General features: G+C 43.6%; 1 protein-coding gene and 1 long non-coding RNA gene across 2 annotated transcripts in view; both read right to left on the reverse strand.

Moving 5' to 3' along the window:
• Positions 1–23,957, reverse strand: part of Mast4 (microtubule associated serine/threonine kinase family member 4) — a 581,729-nt gene that overhangs the window by 345,761 nt on the left and 212,011 nt on the right.
• On the reverse strand, positions 543–1,702 carry LOC118596098. Its single transcript, XR_004946666.1, has 2 exons — positions 1,596–1,702; positions 543–830 (listed from the first exon to the last, which is right to left on the reverse strand). It is a non-coding gene; the product is annotated as an uncharacterized LOC118596098 (long non-coding RNA).

Raw genomic sequence — 23,957 nt, forward strand, 5'->3', positions numbered from 1 at the left:
CAAGAGCAGGCTCACTACAACCAAGATCTCGCATTCTAGTACCCCATTAGCAAGTAAAATTCCTTTGTGTTGTTATACATCTAATTTAGAAAGGCACAGCTCCAGTACTTTAAATTCCAAAAAATGACTCCTCTGTGTCTAACATTAAAAGTCCATGAAACCCACAGCCCTGCAAAGCACCCCAGCTTCCAACCATCTCTTAGGACAATGTATTATAGCAACATTACAGAATGAAAAAAAAAAAGTACAAAAAAATTACTTCTCTGAAGTGTATCTTAAAATCATCTAAAGTGAACTCCAGGAAAGAAAACACTGGCAAATTGCTATCAATTAATAATAATCGGCACTGCCGGAAGCTCAATGGCATATCACTGTTTTTAACAAAGAGCCTTTCCATATTTAACCAGTGACTCCGAAGAGGGCAGGAAGACAGACAAACAGCTGGGCCTTCCCAGAACTTTATGGGGATGAAGAAAACAAAGGGAAGGAAGCCGCAGCAGTGACTAACCACACTGTACATTCACAAACAATGACCACAGGACTCTCCAAGGAGGTCATCTGTTTACTTAGGTCTGGAACAATAGACAGTACTGAACCCCAAAAGTCTTCAATCCCTCCTTTGTTTACCCACAAATAATCCTTTGGCTTGCCCACACCACTATGTTAACTCAACGTAAAGAATGTCAGTGTTAGTAACTGGCAGCATCCGGAGACTGGAAGGTCAGTGAGGAAGCCTTTCTAAACATGTTGTCTGATCCGACCCTCAAGCTGGCATATTTTCTTAATTTCAAGAATAATGAATAAGAGTTCCATGACGGTTAGATTCTTCCCTAAAGGAGGAAAAAAAATAACACTTTTACACAGTAAAGAGAGCCATCAGGAGGTAAACATACTAATTTTGAACACATTTAAAAGCTGTGGCTTCCCTTAAACTCAACAACTGCCAAGCAGACGTGTTATTTTTTTTTTCCCTTTTAAGTTTTTATATGTGCTGTTTTCACTTGGCATACACTTGCACACTAAGAGACAGGGTAATTTAGACGAACTTGGACATGGAAAAGCAAGGCAGAGACACACATCTTTCCCAGCCTCTTCTTAATCGCAGACAACTTTGGCCCAGTTGCCAGCAGAAACTTTCATTTCACTGACAGGTAGACGCTTAACAGCTGCAGACAACTGCCCAGCAGCCACATAGAAGCCACCTGGAGGAGGTGACCCTGGTGCAAAACTGAGTCCTGTGTTCCAAGAACTAGACGGAGTCGCTTCTGCCACGGACTTCCCTGACACTTGATAAAACGCCCCAAGAGCTGCTTATCAGCTGTCACCAGCAGCCAAGACTGAACTATTCCTGAACATCCATACCAAAGTGTCGAACTAAAAGTCCTGTCTATTGTCTCTGAGAAAAGAACCTCCCTCACCGAACCCCCATCATGTGTCAGTCCTGGAACTAGAGCCCCAGCAGACCTCAGTGCCAAGTAGATATTAAGAACTGAGCACACAGCCATGCCCAGTACAGGAATGGCTGAGGAACTTTGAAATCCTCAATGGCTGGCCGCTGACAAGGCTGCATGTCAAGAATGGGAAGGTTCGCCTACCTGGAGCCCTCTCCGTCTCAGAATGCTGGACTCATCCATCTCCCTCTTTGCTTTCTCTGAGCCTGTCGCCACAGTCTGGCCATGCTGTACTACCTCCACTTGGCCACGCTAATTCAGAGCCTTGCAGCTGCTAAACACTTACATCACGCTCTAGCTGATTGGAGCCTGAAGTCAGCTGGTCCCCGCTTAGTTATTCACTCCACCAACTTCGGAGATCGCGGATGCTCGCAGTTCGCTGGGAGAGCGCAGCAAGTGGGCTCCGACAGGCACCTAATGTATTTCCCCAGCAGGCAGAGGAGCTTTCGCTATCAGACTGGAAATCGTGGGATCCCCGTTTTGTTCTTCCAAATGCTGACTGGTTGGTATTCCAGGCAAGCAGGTAAATGGCTTTCAGAGCCGCTTTGGGTCAAGCCCCTTCCGAGGTCAAAGTGGCTAAGTAAATCAAAGCTGATTTACACCTCTGTCAAAGCAGCCGCTGATTGGGAATGTGAAGAAAAAAAAAAAAAAAAACCACCAAACAAACAAACGAACAAAAAACCGGGACAGCACAGCTGGTCAGTCCAGCGGCACCACCACACCTGGCGCTTGTCTTTTCAACCGGTATCAAAGAAAATAAACTGTAGCAGAAAAAAATATAAGCTGCTGCCTGAAACCAAACCAGAGAGCTCAGGGCGCGGCTGCTCCCCAGTCAGTCTCTAAGGAACACCCCCACCCCACCCGGATATCCATTCCTTTACACAAACATCTCTCCAGATCAGTCCCCAGCCCTAAGACACACAGCGAGCGGGTTTTAATTTCCTTCATCCAGAACTTAGTTCTGATGATACCTGACCAACATGTAAAAAAGGAGGAAGAAATTCTAAGACCTGTCATTAGCCGGGATATTAACCTATTCAGAGTCTTATAGCTGCTGGGGGTTGGGGGTGGGGAGGATTTCCATCATGTGCAATTTCACAGTTTGTTTTGGCTTGTTTACTCCCCTCATTCCCATCTTATTGCAATTCAGAGCAACTACAAGATGGATATTAGGTTTTCATTACTGGCATGGCACAGGAGTAACAATATACGATACTATCAATTTATAATAAATGATTCCTCCTGTGTCTTCTCTAAAGATATTTAAATTTGGGGAATTGTTTGGTCCCCGGGGGAGACAGGCACTCAGCGGGATGTCTGAGACCCACCTCCTCAGTCACTCTGTGCATTTACAGATTTGTCTTCTGGAAAACCACAGGAAAGCAGCCATATAATTATTTAAAATATCAGCAATTCTTGCATTTCTACCCAATCCAGAGATCTCTAAATAGGGGGGGGGGGGGGGGGGAGAAAGCAATGTCTGATGGGTTCTTACCAACGCCCCTGCTTCACTTTTTGCTCACTTCCTGGCTGTCAGCATGCTGGTAGCCTTGCTATCAATTGATTAGATTATGTCATTAAAAATAGCTCTGGGATTTATGAATCTAAGCACTGAGCAAAATTGATTGCATTTTACATTGCCAGCCCTTGCATATATCTTCAGGCATACAAAAGAAGTCTAGTCGGATGTCCCCTGGTGGGGGCTCAGCCAACAAGGGCGTCAGAGTGTTCTCCACTTAGAGGTGTTCATCTGATACCACTTAAGGCAGAAGGCCCCGGAGAGTTTTTAGCTCTCTTATATGTAGAGAAAAGATGCCACCAATGGTGGTGGGGGGGTGGGGGTGCACACAAAACCAGCCATCGCACAAATCAAATCACACCAGTAAACTTGAGCATAAGCCACGGTTTGAAAAAGATTCATTTAAAGCTGTAAATTCATGTTTAAAACTGAAGGTGTAAAAATAGCCTCTTCTTTCTTTCTTTCCAGTAGAGAGAGAAAAGCCCAAGTTAAAAGACAGCAAAACAGGCTTGTGAAGGAAGGTGCCTGGGGAAAACACTCCTGTTCTCACGTCTCCTTCCTCCCCACCTGCACTTTGAGCTCTTCCTGGAAAATGGAGACCAGGAGGCCTGTTCAATGGCAAGCAACCACAGAAGCAGTACCAGTGGCCCATTCACTTTCCAGCAGTCCTCAGAGAAGCACCCAAATCTCCCCGAATTACAAGAGCCCTCGTAGACAGAGCCTGGGCGGCAGGATAGCTGCTATCTATGCCTTTGAAAGTCTTTGCTCTGGGCCCATAGACTAAGAAGGAAGGCACATCTTTACCCGCCAAGCCCACCACACTCAATCATGGCTCTTATATATACTTTGGCTTTGAAGACTATGATCTTCAGCATGCTGGTGCTTCTAGAAAAAGCAAAGTCTGGTGGAGGGACCAACGCTCCCACTGAAAAGAGAAAAATGGAACACACTTATGCTCTTGAACTAAAGATCACAATTTCTTCTGAGGGGGTGGTGGTCAGAAGTGTCTTTTCTGTGGCCAGTGGTGGAAGCACTACCAGAAGGTGCTCCGAGGGCACCCTGTCATGATGTCAGCTGATGTGTGTCCCCGATAAGCAGAGCCCAGGCAGCAGGCACCTTGAAGGTAGATCCGCCTGATGCACAGGATTAAAAGGACTGTGGCTGAGGACAAAAAGTCTGTCTCTTAACAACGGGATATTTTGAGATAAAAATCTAGGTTAGCATTCCACCCTTAACTAAGCCTAAGATGAAGATTATAACCATCAAATCTAGTATGAAAAAAATATCCATTACCTGTCAAAATGGATCACTTTGAGAAGTGATACACATACATTTTAAAGAAACAAAACAAGCCAGAGGCAAAAACATTTGGGACAAAAATGAAAGGCTGCTGAAAAATAACATCAGGCAATAATGGCTAGGCGGAGAGAATAGTGAAGGGAAATTGCTCCATTTACCCTTTCCTATATATTTTCTCATCAAGATAAGCCATGTGTTAAAATGCAATAAAAACCTCAAATGAGGACACTAGTCACAGGTAATAATTGGGATCCAGGCTAATTTCCATTAATAAACTCATTTTTTCCTTTGATTTTATACCTTTGCAGAACACGTTCACAATACTGAGAGTTACTTCACAAAGCACGAACCTCAGTCTGCATCACCTTTACGATTGTGTTCAAACAAGAAAATCCAGTGGGCTTTGTCATGCAAAATCAAGATAATACTTGATTTAAAAGTATTTATATGGATGCATCACAAGCTCATCTATTATTGGCATCATTTACCTCATGAGACACTCAAAATCCTTGGTCACCACATCAAAGGTCAAAATCATATTTCAATAATTATTGTAGCTCAATGTCTCGAAATTCCCACCAGGAAAAGGAGCATTTGGGTGCTCTTCACAAAGAGGGCAATGGAGATTTGTAGCCATGGGCACAGAGTTGACACGTGGCCTAAGGATTCGGGTCTGTCTCGGGTTAGGTGTCTGTCTACAATGTATTTGGAAATCTGTCTTCAGCAGATCTATGTTGGTTACCCTGAGTCAAGGTTCCTTAGGATGGTATCTATCCTCTAGCAGTTGAATGCTCACTGCGTTTGTTTGAATGCATCTTTGAAACAACAATGTGCCAGGTTTCCAGACCTACTCTCTACCTCCACTCCACTGGCTCCATCTACCCCTCCATGCAAACTGAGCCTTGGCTTCTGCATATCTGTATACCTAGAGGCCCAGTGTTGGGCGAGGGAGAGGTTCTCACACACATACACTCCCACAAGAAGAATGCTGGTTCCCCCTCCTACTTTCTATCTGAGCCAGGAGCACAAAGACAGAGGAGTGCCAGTGTGTTGGCTGCCCCCCCTACCCGGCACCCCACCTTACCCCTCAGAGTTTAAAGAGTGCTCTGTAAGCTTTCATTCATCATAGCTTTCAGGAGATGCTCCCAAATGTGCTCATTCCTAAGTGTGGTGGTGACCAGCTACTTCTCAACTAGGGATACAGATAACCAAAACTATCCCAAGCATCATATCTTGTGAGGTACTTAAAAGAGAGAGGAGGCTTCCATGTCTTATCTGTTCATTCCCCAGGAAAAGTCAATATTACCAAATGGATACATTCCCCACTAAATCAGTAATCATGTTTTCCAGTCATAAAAGCCCTACTGGTAGCCAATGAATGTGTTTGCTGCCTTTTTAATTAAAAAGTTGTGGGTAATATGGGACACAAAGGAGAAGATCATTCATAAGAAGGCATATAAAGATCTACTGTGGTAACAATCATGCTCCTGTGTCAATCTGAATGGGACAGAGAACCTTGAACAGTAGTAGGTGCATGGCCATGAACTTTGTTCAAGAGCTTCGTTCAAATGCATATTTCTGTGCTTGTATTTCAAATCCTTCTTAATTTTATATTTTATTTGCACTCCTTTTACTTATAAATAATAATGGTTGACATTTATTGATGAGCTACTATGTGCCAATTAGTTACTTCAGTGAATCCTCACAACAGCCTTACAAATCAGGCAAGCCCTCCACAACACACACACAAACACACACACACACACACACACACACACACACACACACACACACACACGATAAGGAAAGTAGTATTCACAGAGGTTTTGTAACCTCCTTAGCTTATACATTCAAGGAAAGGCCACCAACTCAGATGGGGCTGGAGTTCTCATCCCTACCTCCATCCTTTCCTCCTCAACAGTGTTTGAGACAAGGAGGGTAAGAGCTTTCCAAGTAAGACAGAGCTGTGAAAGGCACTGGGTCCTTTAGCCCCAGAGGAGATCAGTGATCAGAACATACCAGCAAGGGCTCAGAATCCCAAGTGATCCTTATGTGGCCTGGGCTTCTAAGAGAAAAGGAGCCTTGGAGGAAGAGCGAAAGCCCCTAAGCAGGCCTCGTAGAGGAAGAGAGAGAGCATCTAGAGACAAGCTGGGGGAGTGGCTCTGGGTCTCCTCTCAGTCTGAGCAACCCTTGAGTCTCCAACTTCGCAATTGCATACCTCTAAACACAACCAGCACTTAGTCACAATCACACTACCTACACAAAGCCAAGGGCATTCCCTCAGCTGCTGTGCCTGGCAGAGCATATGTCCCGGGGGTGGGACAGCACTGGCAACTCTTTATTTCCTAGTCAGTAACTTTTTTGGGATTTACCACCAGGAGAACACTCCTTAAATCTCCCTTTCCTTTTCAGTAAATGACTCAGAGTAAGGCTGTTCTGCTCTGAGCAGTGCTGGGCTGGGAAGAAGAGGGGAAATCCCAGTTGTGATGTCACTTCGTTTTCCAGAAGCTGCCCTGCATTGCCAGTCAGCCAACCCTATCCAGGCTCTTCATGAACAAGCCTACAGGCCGTGCAGCAAATACCTACTCCCTGGAGCTTCTCAGGTGTCAAGGTATCATGGTCTTGGGCAAGAGGAAAAGGAGGAAAAGTGACCTGATGGGAAATGAGGACACTAGCACCCCTGTCCTCAGGGGAAGCCCAACCCAGCCCTGTGTGGGAAGTCTCGGCCTTCCCAAGTGGCACACAAGCAGGATTCACACTTCTTCCTTCCACTCATGATCAGCTCACAGAGTATCTGCTTCTCAAGGCTCTTCTTGAGCCGCAGTCCTGGCTTTCAGACTCTTCAATTCTGTCTAGGAATCCACTCGGGCCACCAAGGCATTCCATTTGCACATCCCCATGGCCTTGATCTCATCTGTGGGAAAGTTAAGAGTAGGAAACACTGGGGGTTAGGACTGGAGTGTGCCTGCCTTGAGGCACACTCTAATGTTACTCTGTAAGGAGAGCGGATCACACTCTTAACAAAGTTGGATGCTCACACTTATTATTGCCCAAAATGCATACTGAGTTATGATGATATGAATGCTACCAGTATTGAATCCTTGGAAATATCCGCCACTTATTAAAAGAACAGTCAAATGAACCAGGCATTAACTGCTAGTGTCATCCATACTCAGAAGTGAACAGTGCCCTACAAATGGATCCACTCTTATCTAAAGTTCTAGCAGATTCCACTCAGGGACAAGCAGGGGAGCCATAAGTGATCTTCTTTTATATCTGAGACTAGTCATGTGAAATGGTGCAATTCTAATCTCTTGGGTAAGAATGGGTTCTTTACACACACACACACACACACACACACACACACACACACACACACATATACACCAAGCACAGCATATGAATCTGCTCTCCAGAATGATTTGAAATCCATCAAGAACACTCGAACAATGGGTAGGATGCCTTCTAGAGCCAGGCATAATCTACCTCACTCAAACAGAATGTGAGGACCTAACAGCTTCCCACTGTCAAAACTCCCAGAGTCGCATTTACTCCCGGAGTCTAAAATACACTGAATGTAGCTCAAACTGCAGGTGGGGTCAGTAGCAAGCATATGTCTATGAAACATGCTCCGGCCCACACTTCTCGCACTGAGCTCCCTTTCTATCCCGCCTGCAATCTGAAGACTGCTTCAATGTATGCAACCTGTGATTCCTACTATGAAACATGCATGATTTCACTTAAGGCTTTTCACAAGAAAGCTACATTGTCTTGACGTCTGCATCATCATTTTTTAACTAATTATTCCTGGCATATTAGCCATCAAATCACTACTGACAACATGATAGGAATCACGGGCTTGAAAAAATTACATCCTAGGAGGAAATAATAAAATATAAATCACATACATAATTTTCTTTTGAACATTTTAACAATGACACCCTCATATACATATGAAATATAGCAGACTATCCTCATAAATGCCCTAACATCAATCACAGCAGGAAAATATTCTCTACTTTGCAAACACACGAATCCAACAAAATGTAGCATTTCTAATAAAACTGGGTAATACAACTTCATTTTTTTCATATGACATTTATGAAGATCTGACAATTGGAAAGAGCACCAATATATTTTTTCAATTATGCCCCTACATCTCTAAATGATGCACAGCCAACAGTGGGACTATGAACTGGTACTCATCAAAACTCCATGTTTCATATTAATACATAATGGGAATGGGGGTGTGGGGTCACTGTGAAATACCTATCAACCACACAAACTTTACACCCTCCAATGTCAATACAATACTGATTCTAAGGGTGCCTGAATCAACTAAGTACTTTACCAAGCTGATAAAAACAGGTATTCCTAAAATGACCACCATGAATAAGACAGACCAAGAGATAAAATATAAAGGCTGTGTTGTTTTTAAACTTCTGAACAGTATATCAATCAGAGCAGATTTATTGATGCAGAGCTTATAAAAGCACTGTCAGGGTACATATATTCAACTTATCATGTATATGTGGTGTATGTCTGATGAGGATGTGGTTATGTGTACAAGTGCTGGTACCTGCAGAGGCCAGGGGCGTCAGATCCTCTGGATCTGGAGTTAGAGGCAATTTGAGCCACCAGATATGGGTGCTGGGAACTGAACCTGAGTCCTCTGGAAGAGCAGCCAACCACTGAGCAATCTCTCCAGCCCCATATTTGCTTTATTTTTTAATCCTATAATGACAAGATGCTAAATTATAAGTTCAATGAACTGCTGCCTAGCTGAACTTCTTGGAAAATATCAAAGTGTGAAAAAATAAAATACACAGAAAAAGAAAATCCAAAATTTTTGTTTTGTTTTTTACCTTGTAATTTAAAAGCCAAGTGGGTTGGTAAGATGGTCCAGTGGGTAAAGGTGCTTGCCATACAAACCAGGTAACCTGTGTTGACTCTGCCTGCTACCAAAGGGTAGAAAGAGAAGCAATCCCACCAAGTTGTTCTCTGACATCCATCCATCCATCTACATGGTGTGGCACATATACTTATACACATATTTCATGCATAAGTACACACACACACACACACACACACACACACACAAACACACATGCACACAAACAGATACACATTTAATCTAGGATTTTTTTTTTCCAGGCAAGAATACAAAAGTTTAGAAGCTCCCCACAATATCTTCTTCCTCATTCCACCGTATCTCACGGTTTCTTAGACTTCCTTTCAACCAGCACTAACATGTCTTCCAATTCAGATGCTAGTAGGAACAGGGCTTCCACCTGCCAACCAGTTTGCGGCCAAAAGACAAGTCCTCTTTGGTTCTGTATCATGTTGCATAGTGAGCACTGTGTACCCCACTTCTCCACCACATTAGCTCTGTCTCCCAGCGTCACCTAAATGAACTCTTTGAAGAGACACAAAATGGGCTCCGGATTCTACCTCATCAATCCTCATTGGCTTCCTGCGTGCTGCTGGAAAGGGAAGAAACTGGTTCAATTTACCAATGTGGAAAGTGAGACAAAGAGGAACTCAAAGAAGAACCAAGGTCATGAAAATAGTTAAAAAAAAAAAAAAAAAAAAAAAAGACAGATAACAAGAAAATCCAGGTTCTTCTAGCCATGACCATGGTCCACGCAGCAAACTGACTCCGAAATGATGCCTTTGTCCTTCTCCACTTTTCACTTTCACCCACTAGGATAACAAAGGCCACTCAAGGGCAAAAGCTGCCCTGTAAAAAACTCTCATGCAGTCAGTCGTACAAACAAATGGAAAACCAAATATATGCAAAGCCACACAGCCACACACACACTGGTGCAGGGAGAGGAAGAAGCCTCAGGTGCGACCATGTCTGGAAGAAGAAGTCACACTAAGACCACCCAAGGACACGGTATGTAAATCTGTCTTGTCAGGGAGAAGATGGAGAAAACACAGTGTTTAAATCCTAAGTGAGCAGAACACAGCTGAGTCGGCTCTGGTTTTCATTGTCAGTATATCTCTCTACCATAAACACACAGTCATCGCTATGGAAAATATCCTGTAGGGTGGGACTGCCCATTTCATCCTTGGCTCTGCCAGAGACCCTGGTGAGGGGTCTCACTCTTTTTAGCTCAAGGAAAACAAACACTTGTGTAGATTTTTAAAATGTCTTAAAAGTTGTGATTTGAAAGTTAAGATGTCTATTGTAAATATCTACAGTATACAAGGATGCAATTAAGCTTGAGATACAGGACCTAGAAATTCATAGTAAAAGTCCTTTTTAGAAATTGTTCTTAAAATTAAACTAAAGGGTGGCTTTCTTTAGTCAATTCACAAAGATCTTCTCAAATAATGACAACAAATGTTTAAAAAAAATTTAATCACTAGGGTGGGCACTTTAATTTCTTACATTTATTTTCTCTCTAGTAGATCCATGAATTCAGGAGGAGTGCTAACACACTGTCCTTAAAGATCAAGGAATCTATCTCTCTAGTTTTACTCACTGATACAAAGTCACTATGTTCTATTTGAAATCCCCAGCCCATTCATTTATATTCATTAATCTTAATGATATCATTAATGCACAATGTGTTTCACAGAAACTAATCGTATTTTGCCAGAATCAAACATTAACAATTATGCCTCCCATTATCACCTAATAAAATAAAATAAAATGTAAATGTCTCAGGCACACCAGTGAATATTTTGATATGGTAACTGATTTACATTTTTAATGCTACAATAAATTGGCCAGATTATCATCAATTAGGTAAATTAATATTCTCCAGGTAAAGCATTGAGGAATGACTGCTAGAGATCTATAGCATTTTCCACTCAATTCCTTGATCTTTATTGAGTCCAAGCTTAGCCCTCCTGGACCCCTTATCTAAAGCTGGCTTTTGTGACTCAAACTAATACCACCCGGCTCAACACCATATTCCTCTTTAATTTTATGTACTTATCTTGCTCTAAGAAAAGACGGGAGATTAGGGAATCTGTGCTCTTCAAGTAAAGGAGAAGTATCTACCTATTCCTAAGTCAGAAGTGAATGAATCGATTTGTTGAAATCGCAGTATTAGTATTTTTTATCCCCTCAATTCAGAAACCAATCACTAAGCATCAGATAGCATGATGGATTTTGAGAACAGGGAGGGGAGAGGACTCGGACTCTGGTTCTAAGACACATGAATAAATAAACAGAAGATAGGAAATGAACAGAGAGAGACAGGACAGTACATCGAGGCGGTGTGCTGCTGATGTCTGAAGAAGTTAGGATGTTGGGAGAGCAGCCAGAGAGCAAGGAAGGGTTTGTCATTGGAGGTCAATAGAGTCAACACCTGTGATTCCCAGACTTATCTGTATATTAGAACCACTGAAGCATCTTTCATAAATCCAAAAAGTTGAGGCCATACCTAGGAGAAAGGCATCACCATCTTCTAGGGCAAGACCAGGCACTAGGAGTTTCTGACAGCCCCCAGGAGAGTATAGAGTGTAGATATGTCAGGAACCATAGGAAAAAGAAGTAGAAATTCTTGCTGAGGCAGAGAGGATGTGGGCAAGAAGGAGGTTCTGGAAGCATGTCAGGCCAGGAGAACAGTGGACCAAAAGGAGGGAAGGTATAAAACACGACAGCAGCCAGGACACAATGGGTCTTTCTCTCTAACTACATACAGGTCACCATGAACTTGGATATCTATAAGGACTACAGAACTAAATCTCACATACTCTGCCCTTTCCCTGCTATCTAAATTTGGAAAGGGTAACTTTCTTCTACTTTTTATACTCCTACCGATTTAGTTCACTACTCTCTCTCAATCCCCTCCTCCAGGAATGAAGAGAAAAGCTGAGAGAAGGGCAGGAAGAGGTGGGTGGCTGAGGGAAGCAGAAAGGAAGAGGAACATGGGGGTCCTGCGGCCACAGAAGAACGTGGCTTTAATCTCCTTTTATGAAAGACTAGCATTGCAACAGGAAGGCAAGGTTCTCTCTGGATGCTCTCCCTCTAAGACCCAAGGTCACGGGAGTGGGGCTGCCCTACCCTCTTTGACCTTCCTACACACACTACATAGCTCGATTATTAAAAGTAAACAGGATCCTTCATCCTTCCTTTCTCCGGGTCTCTCCAATGCCACCAAACTCTGGTAACAATTTCATACCTCACCTGACAACCTTGAAAACCTGTCACGGCTCTCCTCTTGAGATGGCGGGTAAGGACGTCTGTGAGCCGCCTGTTAATTGTATTCTTTAACTGTCCTCTGCAGAAAACAGGACACGACAGGATGTGGCTGTCTTGGCTGTTTTACCTGCAGATAAAACTAACAGATTACATCGGCTTCTACGGTAGATTCTTTACCCTGAATCGTCAAGAAAAATACAGGTTTCTTTCTGGGGAAAATATAATGAAATATAAAAATTGACTAGAAGAGGCACCAAGGGAAAAAAAAAAAACCCTTATTTGGTCTGAAGCACAATTTCAAAGCGCATGTCACTAATTTCCCTATTTCATTTTCAGAAGGATACTTGCATGAAGAAATGTAAATATCTACTGCCTTTGCTTACTTCTAACGAAGAAGCACCTTTGGCCATTTTTCTATAAAAACCACAACTAATACACTCTCGGCATGGAGTTATTCATTTAGCTGTGGTATTTGTTATGCATGCAATGAGTTATTGATGATGCATCCAGTAACATGAAGTCTACACCTTCACAAAAAAAAAAAAAAGTATGCCTCACGTGTTCTACTAATTCCTTTTAAGTTACTGGAAGGAATTTCTCCAGCTCAAGTGTATACCATCTTCCAGCCATAACTCAAATACGGACACTGAGGATACAAAAGCATTGTCCACACATTATTCCCTAAAGCTCAAAATACTATCAAGAGGAATAAATTCTCTCCTTTGCAGCAGAGCTCTGAAGCCAACACCTGTGGGGAAAATCTCCATGTGACGTCATAAAGCATTTTAATCTCGGATTATCCATTCACTTTCAAATGAATAGTTTCATGCGCTCTGTTTCTCCTCAGTGGGCGTGTGAGTCCCAGTGCCTTGGTGAGTCACCCTGCCGACGGGGTACACCTTCCTTTCACATCCATTATGGATGCATCCTTTGAAGGAAAAACAGCAGTTTGGCTGTATCCACTGCAAAGGCCATTGGCCGATGCGCCACCTCGTGGACAAAAGGAGTAACTGCATTGATTGACTTCACCATGGCTCTTGTCCTCCCCAGCTTTTAAAAACTCTGGGCTAAATGAGTTAACAGAGATGAGGATGTGAAAATACCTTCCACATCCTAAAAGACCCTCGAGAGGGCATAGATCTTGAGGCCAGGACAGAAGTGACTTAAGTCGCCTCTTTTCCTACCTATGGCACACAAACCTCACAGCGCTATGACACAGTAATCACTTCTTTGCTTTTCCCAAGGGCTATAACATCAGTGAGGTGCCAGACTGTCAGGAACAGGTTCTATGGTTGCATAACTTGTTTGTAGATCAGGTATCTCTCTGGGAATCATCTTGTCTGAGGTTCCAGGAGAGAGAGAGAGAGAGAGAGAGAGAGAGAGAGAGAGAGAGTAAAGTGTGGCAGGCAAACACCACTATCTGTCGCTGTAAAATTGCCCCTGTATACCCATCTTAACCCACAGGTCTGGGATCAGATGTGGAGATTTATTTACAGTGGTAAGAGGCCACAAGGGCAAATTAAGACCCTCTCAGAATCTTTTAGTGCTCATTTTCCAACAAAACGCTTGATTCCAGAAGCCATGCAAGGCTTATTTATCTGGCCACCATATCATCAGGTAGGGGTGTGTGTGTGTGTGTGTGTGTGTGTGTGTGTGTGTGTGCTTGCACTTGTGCTAAGCACTGAACCCAGGGCTTGGTACAGGCAAGGAAGGAGTTCTACCATTGAGCCACACTGCTCAAATTAACAGTGTCATAAAAGGCATACTTAAGCACTGACCTCCTATGTCTTTTAGTTTGGTGATTTAGAAGTAAAAATAACAGAAGAGAGCTGCAAGGTTCGGCAACAGGAGTAAAAGAAACTCCCTTCTTTACCTGCCTTTCCCTTAGTGGGAAAAAAGGCACAAAAAGTACAAGACAGAGTCTAGGGGACAGCCCAGTCTATAAAAGGCTTACCGTGCAGGCATGAGAACCCGAGTTCACATCCTCAGGCACATAACTAAATCACATCTGCAATCCCAGGACCTTGCTGGCCAGCTAACTCCAGGTTCAGAGAGAGACCCCGTCTCAAAGACTCAGGCAGACAGTGACAGAGAAAGACACAGATGTCAACCTCTGGCCTCTGTTAATGTGTATTCGTGCACACACTCAATGAGAAAGAGACAGAAAGAGAGGAAGGCAGACAGACAGACGGGGAGGGAGGGGGGGGGAGGGCATACACAGTACATGAGAAGGGCACCTGAGCAAATGAAATCTGTTCCCTAGTTCTTCCCCACACCCCTCCGTGCCCTTGGGAAGATACACTAATTAATTGCTTCCTTTGATTTCTCTTAGTTTCCTTAAGGGAAACACATTTGCCTGTTTTCACTTCCAACATTTTAGTGCCTATGGTTTTTCCAAATCTACAGAGTGTAAGAATAGAATTTCCCCCCAGATATCCACCAACTGTGTACATTTCTCTCTAATACTATAGATACTTGAGAAAATACATTCTAAACAGAAATAGTTTTTCAACTTTATAAAACATCTTGAGATAAAAAGTTCCCCCACAAGGTTCTAAAAGCTCAATAAATACATACTGAGAGATATCCTAGAATAGTCCTTTAGGAATCACACTTCCAAAAAAAAAAAATCAAACATCAAAAATAAATAAATAAATATGCGAAATCTCCAGGAAATGTATCTTCGATTATTCCTGTCCCAGCTGAACTCCAGCATCCTTCCATTTCCGAGCTTTGAGTCAGGCACTTCCAGCCCTTCATCCAGAGATGCTTCAGCTTAGCGCTGGCCATGCCTCACTGGCCTAACTCTGCACTTACTTCTTTACCATGAGAGAGAACAGCAAAGGCAGGGCCTGGAGGGAGGACCAGGAAGAAGCCAAGCGTGGTCAATAAATTCCACAGCAGACAGCCTTCTGAGCTCCACTTGAGGGCAACACAGAAAAGCTGCCCTCCACAGCAAACCATCCAAGACAAGATCTCAGAATCCCCCTCCTACCCTCCTTCATAGGCCTGACTTGATTCCTATGTTGCAAACATTTCTGTATTCCTCTTTATAACTTATGCTGTTCATCTTCTGAGGACTTAAGAGCAAAGATCTGACCAAAGAATTCTTACCTATGGTGGTGTAAGGCTTTGCAAGATAACTCTTTAGCAAACTCAAGCAGGCTCTGCCGGAAATATATATGCAAGTTCTGCATTTCACTAACCATCTCTTAAGGTGTTTAATGTTGTGACAGGGTCACAGTGGCCCAGGCTGGCTACCAGCCCGCTGTGTGGCTGATGATGGCCCTGAACTCCTGGTCTCCCTGCTCCTATCACCCAACTGTTAGCATTATAGGCATGAGCCACCATGCCTACTTAGGTCTAATCTTCTGTTAGTTTGGTCCCATTCCAGTAATGGAATGACTTCTGCAAAAAAGCTTGGCCTGGTGGCAAGCTCTACAATCCCAATGATATAGGAAGCCAAGGAGAAAGATGACAGTTTTATTCTAAAAACTTACTGAGACCCTGTCTCAGAAAAAATAAATACCTACATAAAAAGAGGGATGTGGAGGTAGCTCAGAGAAAGAGATTTACCTAACCTGCAGGAACTGTCTTAGGTTCAACCTCAATACAGCAGGAAACCGTCATTTCCAATCCCTTTACAAAGAGCAGTAGAATATCAACGTTCAGTAACATGTCGTGCAGCGACTGTGTCCCTGATCCAGAGTGCCCAGCAATCAGCTCAGTATCCACTGGCCCTGTTGTAAGAACACCTAGCCATGATATTCTAATACTTAAGCCCACAGAGTTTCTAATTGACTGTATCAGACTTTTTAAAAAAAAGGGTTTATTATTATTATTATTATTATTATTATTATTATTATTATTATTGTGATGATGATGATGATGTTAATTGTGAGTGTGTTCTCATGCATGTCTGGTCAAAGGACAACTTGCCACCTGAGTGCCAGATATTGAACTCATGTCCTCAGGCTTGGTAGCATGTGCTGTATGCATTGTGCCATCTCACACACTGTTCCCACTGCTCTCCTGCTGGTCTTTCATTATGCAGGTGGCTGTTCTATGCTTCCTGGCCCAACCAAGGCCCCAGACAGTGGATAAAAGGCCGAGTTTACAGCCAGCCACCAATTGCTTCCTTTGTAAATCACGGTAGCCATGAACTCCTCTGTCCAGCGCATTGAGATGCTCTGATAAATTATAGCTGAGATACACACTACCGTATTGATTCCTAAAGCCACCACATTTGCAGCTTTCTTCTCAATATCTTTTTCTCTTTCCTGAGGGAAGTGTCCAAAAACCTGGCAGGTACCATTACTATAAGAACGGGCAGTGTCTCCATCACTTGAGAGTCTCAAGTCTGTAAGGCTCCTTTTCAGTCCGCACTCGCTTTCCCCGTGCATACAGCCGACTACAATGAGACCCAACAGATGGCTAAATCATGATGCTCACCAGACTACACTTTCTGACATGACTAGCCACAAAAATGCTTAAGATAACAGATGTTAACCTATCTGGATGTGTTAGATTTTCTATCAAGTCATTAGGAACACTCCCTGGCTTTCCCAAGCTCTGAAACATATCCAATTTATCTGACTGAACCCAAGGAGTGGCACAGAGGTGTATGTGTGTGTGTGTGTGTGTGTGTGTGTGTGTGTATACACGCACGCAAAGGACAAAGGTTCTATTTTTCAAAGTTTCCAGGATCATTCCTTCAAAGTTTTATGTTTTAGTTTAGCTTGTCTCTTAGGCATTTATTTCTCCAGTTGAAAACATATCCATGGATCAAGAATATAGCTAGTTTTAATTTTTTTTCACTCCCAATGGTGTTATTGAAAAACAAAAGTCAGAGTACTATAATCTTCAGCAATTCTTAAGTGAATAAGCTGCATGTGTCCAGAAGCCATTTATCCGGTGCCACAGCCAGGCTGGGATTCCTCTGCAGCAGAGCCAAGGGCAGCAGAGCGTTACTGACATCTCTCTCTAAAGCGCAGGGACCAACCATGCAGGAGCCCAGGTGGTGGCTCAGAGAGGCCAACCCAAGTCCCCAAACCCGGCAGATTCTCTGGGCCTCTGGCCAGGACTTGAACAGACATGGCCCTCCTCGAGTCCAGAAAGCCACCACCTGGAAAGGCCTCAGCGGCGTTCTTCCTGCAAATAGTGACGCACGGAGGAGCAGAGGGAACAGGCCCTTGGTCCTTCTAGGGAGTGTGAGTGACATGGCCATAACTGATGCTTGCACAGCAGGGTCCTGAGCAGAGAGCCTCTCCACCCAGTCAGCGGCCTCCCTTTCCCCCTCAGGCTCAGCCACCCGTTTATATGAGGACCTCTGCCTATGGCTGCTCTCCTACCACAATGCCCATAGAACTCTGCATTTGGAGAGGAAGAGTACAGAAGGAAATGTCGTCCAGGGGAGAGCACCCCTTCCAGACACAACACTAGCAACTCTAGAAGAGAAGGCAAGCAGCCCCCGGGCTCCATGTCACTCAGATGCTGACATCTCATGTTTGGACGTCGTCACTCAGATTCGTGTCTTTGACCACGGCAACCGGCCACTTATTTATTCATCAAACTCATTTCCTGTCACTTCTGGGTAGGACACATTTCTTAGCACCCCCCCCCCCCCCCCCCGTGCTCTGGGGTGTGCCTAGACAATAAGATCTGGTCACTTGTGTCAATCCTTATGATCTGACGCAGTAATACTTCTGTAGACCTGACTTGTATACCCCCATTCATCTTCTGGATACCCCAACACAAAGACCATCATGACCCACACAGTGACATAAGGATGATAGCTCTCTGTCAGCCTGAGTTTCTGAATGATTGTGTGGAGCAGAGCATGGCCAACCAAAACAGCCTGGAAGCAAGTGAGGGACAAACCTTTATATGAGACCAGAGAGAACCCCGTGTGTTTTCTAGTCTGAGTCAATACAACCCAGAACATAGTAAAACCCAAGAGAAGACTTACCTCACCAACAGCCATACTTGCACTCTAACTAAAGAGAAGTATTTCCCACACAGTCTCACAAGATAAGTCACAACCATAAGGCTTCAAAACTATGGTTTTAGAGTCCAAACCACTGGGGGGGCTGGCTGGCGATTGGATGACCTATCATGCTGGTATTCAGAAGGACACGATAGTACATGCTACTCTGAATGAGCTTCAGATTTAGACAGGAAGGAAAAGAGTAAATACTGTACTAAAACATTAGAATTAGGGGTTGCAAGGATGGTTCAGAGGATGAGTGTTCTTGCAGAGGACCCAAGTTCTGTTCCCAGCATCCACAGCAGATCACTTACAGCTGCTATAATCCAGTTCCAGGAGCTCTAACACTGCTGGCCTCCCCCACAGGCATCTACACTCACTGGCACATACCTACACACAGAATGAATGAATGAATGAATGAATGAATGAATGGGTGATGAATGAACCTTGTCTATCATGGTTTTTGTTGTTGTTGTTTTTTTGGACCAAACAACAAGAAACTAACAGCAATGATACCTGTGAGGAGAAGGTTGAGGGGGTGTCAATTACTTTTTCTTTTCTACCTTCAGTATCCTTGGAATTTCTCATCTGTCTGGTATCAGGGTCACCCCTGACAGCTTGCCTTTGCACCCAACACAATCCCACTCCCACAAGTCATGGCTCCCACAGTCTTACACCACACAGGCCACAATCACAAGGCTTTAAAGCTGTAGCTTGGGAACCCAGACGCTGGGGAATGGTCACCAAGCCAGGGAAAGGTATTTCCATATGAACAAAGGCTCCCCCCACCCCACCACCCCACCCCCTCACCCCCAACCCCCGCTGTTTGGGAGAAAGGTGACCCGTGGTGAGGGCATGTCTGCTGACTGTGGCCTGGGGAAGTGTCTTAAGGCCGACTCAGGGTGCTCTCTTTAAGATCCACTGCCTCTTTAAGTCTCGCCTCCAAGTTCAAAGGCATCACTTAGTCTATACATACACGTTGTGGGCGGCACTTCAGTTTCAAAGGAAGAAAAAGGAATCAATAAAAAAAAAAATGTGGAGTGAAGGGGACTTTGAGATGCTGGCACAGAAGCAGTTTAGTGAGTTTGTAGTGAGGGGAAAAAAAAAAAAAAACCTCAATTTGGGGAAAATTCAGGGTCTCATTAAAAAACATTCTTCATCACAGACATCACTTCTCAACTTGTACAGCTCTTAACCATGCACCGAAGAGCTTCTTAGAAAAGTGAAGCCACTAAATTTGCAGGTGAGTGGACAGACCTAGAAAATGCCATACTGAGGCCCAATGCAGAGTGGTCTGCCTTGATACCACATATACACAGACATTCAAAATAGACTCAGAAGGTTCTATTTTTACATAGTTATGCATATACACATAAATGGGGGTGAGTAATAAATATAATAGAAAAGAGGCTATCAACTTGAGAGTGGGGGGGCATGGGAGGGGTTCAAGAGAGGGTAACTGGAAGGGGGAAGTGATGTAATTCTATTTCTATTCTACATACACACACAAAGTGCTTCTTACAATTAAGAGTCTGGCTCATCTCTTTTGCTTGGGTTTCAATTCCACAGCAGAGGACAAAAGGCTGACCCACGACATGGCCACATTTCTAGAATAGTGGTGCCCACAGAGCCACTCTGTGTTTAAATCAAGAGAACACTATTCCACTGGCTCATACAGTTTAAGGCAGCAAAAGCGTTTGCTTAAATACTATGAGACGTGTGTTTGTGAGACAGTATGAGACACCAAGTGAAGACCAGAGAGCTGTGATGTGAGTGAGAGTACCCAGCACTTCCCCATGCATAGCCTGGATCTCAGGCAAAGAAAGATAAAGTCAGTCTTCAAGGAGTGTGACGTTTCATGAGGGAACAGACATGCTAAACAAATCAAAGGACTTGAGATGTAGTCCAGTGTTAAAGCTTGCCAGACAAGCTCAAGACCCTGGGCTTAATCTTCTATACCCAAGGAATGAATAAATTCACGAATGAACAAATGAAAAATGAGCTATCTAGTACAAATATTGCAACAAAATAAACAGTACTTAAAGAGCTGAACATTCTCATACACTTGATTTACTTACTTCTTTTATTTTATTTTGAGATAGGGTCTTAAGTATCTCAGGCTGGTTTCAGATTCCCTATGTAGTGAAGGAGGATCTTAAACTTTGGATTCTCCTGCCTCTACCTTCCAAGTACAAGGATTTCTGGCAAGTACCACCGCATCCTTCTGAGCCAAAATACATATCTGATTATTTTATTTGTGGCTAGAGATATTTGATATCATTTTATATTTTTATTAGCATTAATTAATTATATTAGCATATATTAATTAGACTTAATAGTGATTTCATTGTGGCATTTTCATACATTTGTATAACATTTTAATCACACACACACACACACACACACACACAAAATGCATAGCCTCCATCAATTTTCAGTGGAGATGCTCAAGAAATAATAAACAGCTGCACACCCCACAGAGCCTAAGTAACCAGTACTGGATGTGGCTCAGGGACAGACCACATTTTCATCTCAGCCACTGTACCACTCCAGAAGCACTGTGCACACGCCACAGCAAGCAGTCCTTTGAAAATCACCAGCCCAAACCCTCAGACTACACTTTCAAGCACTGCTTTTCACAACAAAGCTCCTCTGGACCGAAGGTAACTGAAAAAGATTCCCAGCTCTGGCTTGGCAAATTAAAGACACGGACAGGGACACCCGGGAAGGGATGGATAGCCCCCTTGGAGATTGTCTGCGTAGTGTAAAATGCACCTGGAAACAAAAGAAAGGGCCAGGGGGCTGTTCATTGCAGAGACCCAAGGCGACAGTCAGCTCCATTTTCCTTACGTTGCCTCTAGGCAGAGTGAGGTAGATGCTGCCATCTAGAGATACCTAAGGATGTAGCTTTGATAGCAGTGTAGCTAACAGGGACTAAGGGGTGGAAGTCAGCCTGAGGATGGCATTCTTTCAAGACGAGTTTGCCCTGCTGGAAGAAACAGCAAGAAGCCCACAATTCCCCTGAGTGCATGAATGCAAATTTCCCTGGAAGAGGGAAGTGGGGAACGGAGAGTGAGAAAGAAGTCAAATGGATGAGATTTTGTTTTGTTTTAATGAAGAACAGAGGAAGATGGGCAGCTGTGGTGAGACATGTCACCAGGGACCGAGGGTTAGCACCTCTGGAAACCACTGGACTTCCAGAGTTATGAACTATAGAAAAGGAAAATGAGGTTAGAGTGAATGCCACAGGGAAGAATTAAAATCACACAGGCAAGAAAATAAAGCAATATGAAACTCAGCCCATGACTGGCATCTTGGGAAAAACAAGGGATGTGAGTAATGAGAAAGCATGTATTTGCTACCACAGGGTAACAAAGCCCACAAAATGATAAGGGAAACCCTGTACTTAAGGAAAAGAGGCCCAAAATGACTATACATCTACATGGTTTTCAGCCTTCCTTTTAAAGAAAATTCTCACCATCTCCTATTGGAATTTATTGTATTATAATAGGAAATAGATAAACTGTAAATTTTTTAAATGAAAAATGATGTAATGATCTAACCCTGAGTTTCCCAACCGACAAACTTGATCTAAGACCCTGAGACAGGAACCTAAAAAAGAGTTCTACCTGATCAAGGACCATGCTTTTATTTGCTCTGATTAACAGGTTCCCAACCTGTCACTCTTAATGAAAAGCTTGCTGGGTTGATGGCGCTCAGACCATGGTCGTAAGCCAAGTGCCAGTCTGTGCCACCCGTCAGCCTTGCGGGACAGGCGATCAGCTTCCCGCTGCAGCGAGAACAGGAGCCACGAGCAACTTTGGCGGCATCTACTTCATTCTGCATCAAATGCAGAGTGCGTTAAAATGCCAGATAAGCGGGGACCATTCGGTGATGGCCAAGCCCCTCCCTGTTCTCATGGGATGAGAAATCCAAAGGCTGTCAATATGATGGATGAGGGGAATTACTCCTGGTGTGCTGGCGGTGCCCATCCCCCTCTGAGCCAGCCTTCTCATTGGCACAACAGCCCAGAGATGTTCTGGACAACTCGGGATGGAGGCCGTTTAGTCACGGCAAAGTAGTGCAAACCCACCCTTCCTACTTCTGCATTGGTTGGCTCTTGAGACACTGCAGCCAAATAAGTTTCCCTAGAGGAAAGCAAGGGAGTGAGTTTGTAACTACTAACTACAAAGAAGTCTGAACTCTCCCTCCTTCGGAGCCCAGAGAAGCCTTTGCAACCGGCAAAAGACAGAGTCTCTGCACCTGGAGGGCAGCCCGGCCTCAAAGGCCCAACTCTGATTCCCAGAAGTCTCAGCCTTTGGAGACCTGCCCCTTTAGAACCCAGGGTCACAGCCTGGTATCAGCAAGCATCAGAGGGTACCACCCCAGGAGTCACGGACTCCATGAGAACCAGTTACACAAGCACCCTGGCCCGGTGTGATGCAGAGCTTAGGAGGTGGACAAAAGACACCGGTCCCACTGCCATCTATCCAGAGTCAAGGACTCTGGATCCATGAAAGAAGCTGCTGCTCAATAGTTTCACCAGTTTCCCTCACTGGCTTTCAAAGAAGACGATGATGTTATTTATGGGGACAGAGACAGTTTAAACTGAAGGCCCCATATAAATTCAACTCCAAAAATTCTGAGGCTCCCCTACCAACTATACTAGATGGTGCACATAACAGGAGCCAAGAGGCATTGGATGATGTGGTGCAAATACAGGAAGATATCCAAATCAAAGGAAAAATATATAATTCGGAATTTAGTATAGGCTAAAAGTGGTGTGAGAGATTACAGAGGAAAAGAACTGTGGACTAATTATGCTGGGATAATTGGCTGGCCACCTGGAGGAAGAATTAAAAGGTGGAAATGCCCTTTATTCCCTCCAAAAAAATAAAGAAGTCCCTACATACTAAAAATCAACATGTAAAGATATTAGAAAAATACGAAAATTTTTAAAATCAAAGAAGAATTCCATTTTAAGTATCACATCAACCCAGAGACCATTAGAAATGAAAGGAAAAACCTCTAGCAGAACCAGCAAAAACACAACAGAAAAGATGATGCTAAAGAACATTAGGAATGGAAAAAGAGCCAGGCCTCCTATGGCGCATGCTGTTAACTCCAGTACTCTGGAGGAAGAGGCAGACAGATAGAGCTCTGTGAGTTCGAGGCCAGCCTAGTCTACACATTAAGTTCCGGGTCTACACAGTAAGACCCTGTCTCAAACAAAACAAGAGAATGAAAAAGGCCTCAAAATATCAGATACTACCCAGAACATAGATTTGAAAATAAAATAAACTATTAACAGAATCACACAACATTAAACTTAATCAAAGAAAAAAATGTTAAAATCCAGTCTTATTATTTAAAATGTGGACTTGTCAAAGTTCCCCCACAAATAAAATACCAAATCTGACAACTCTGGACAACATTCAGAAGACAAGAATAAGGTGGTTCCATTCATAATATAAACTCCACCAAGCATAAAAATGAGGGGACTTCCTCTATGGAAGATGAAATTATTGTTCATAAATATCC

This window comes from Onychomys torridus, chromosome 15, assembly GCF_903995425.1.
Source record: "Onychomys torridus chromosome 15, mOncTor1.1, whole genome shotgun sequence".
NCBI classification, from domain to species: domain Eukaryota; kingdom Metazoa; phylum Chordata; class Mammalia; order Rodentia; family Cricetidae; genus Onychomys; species Onychomys torridus.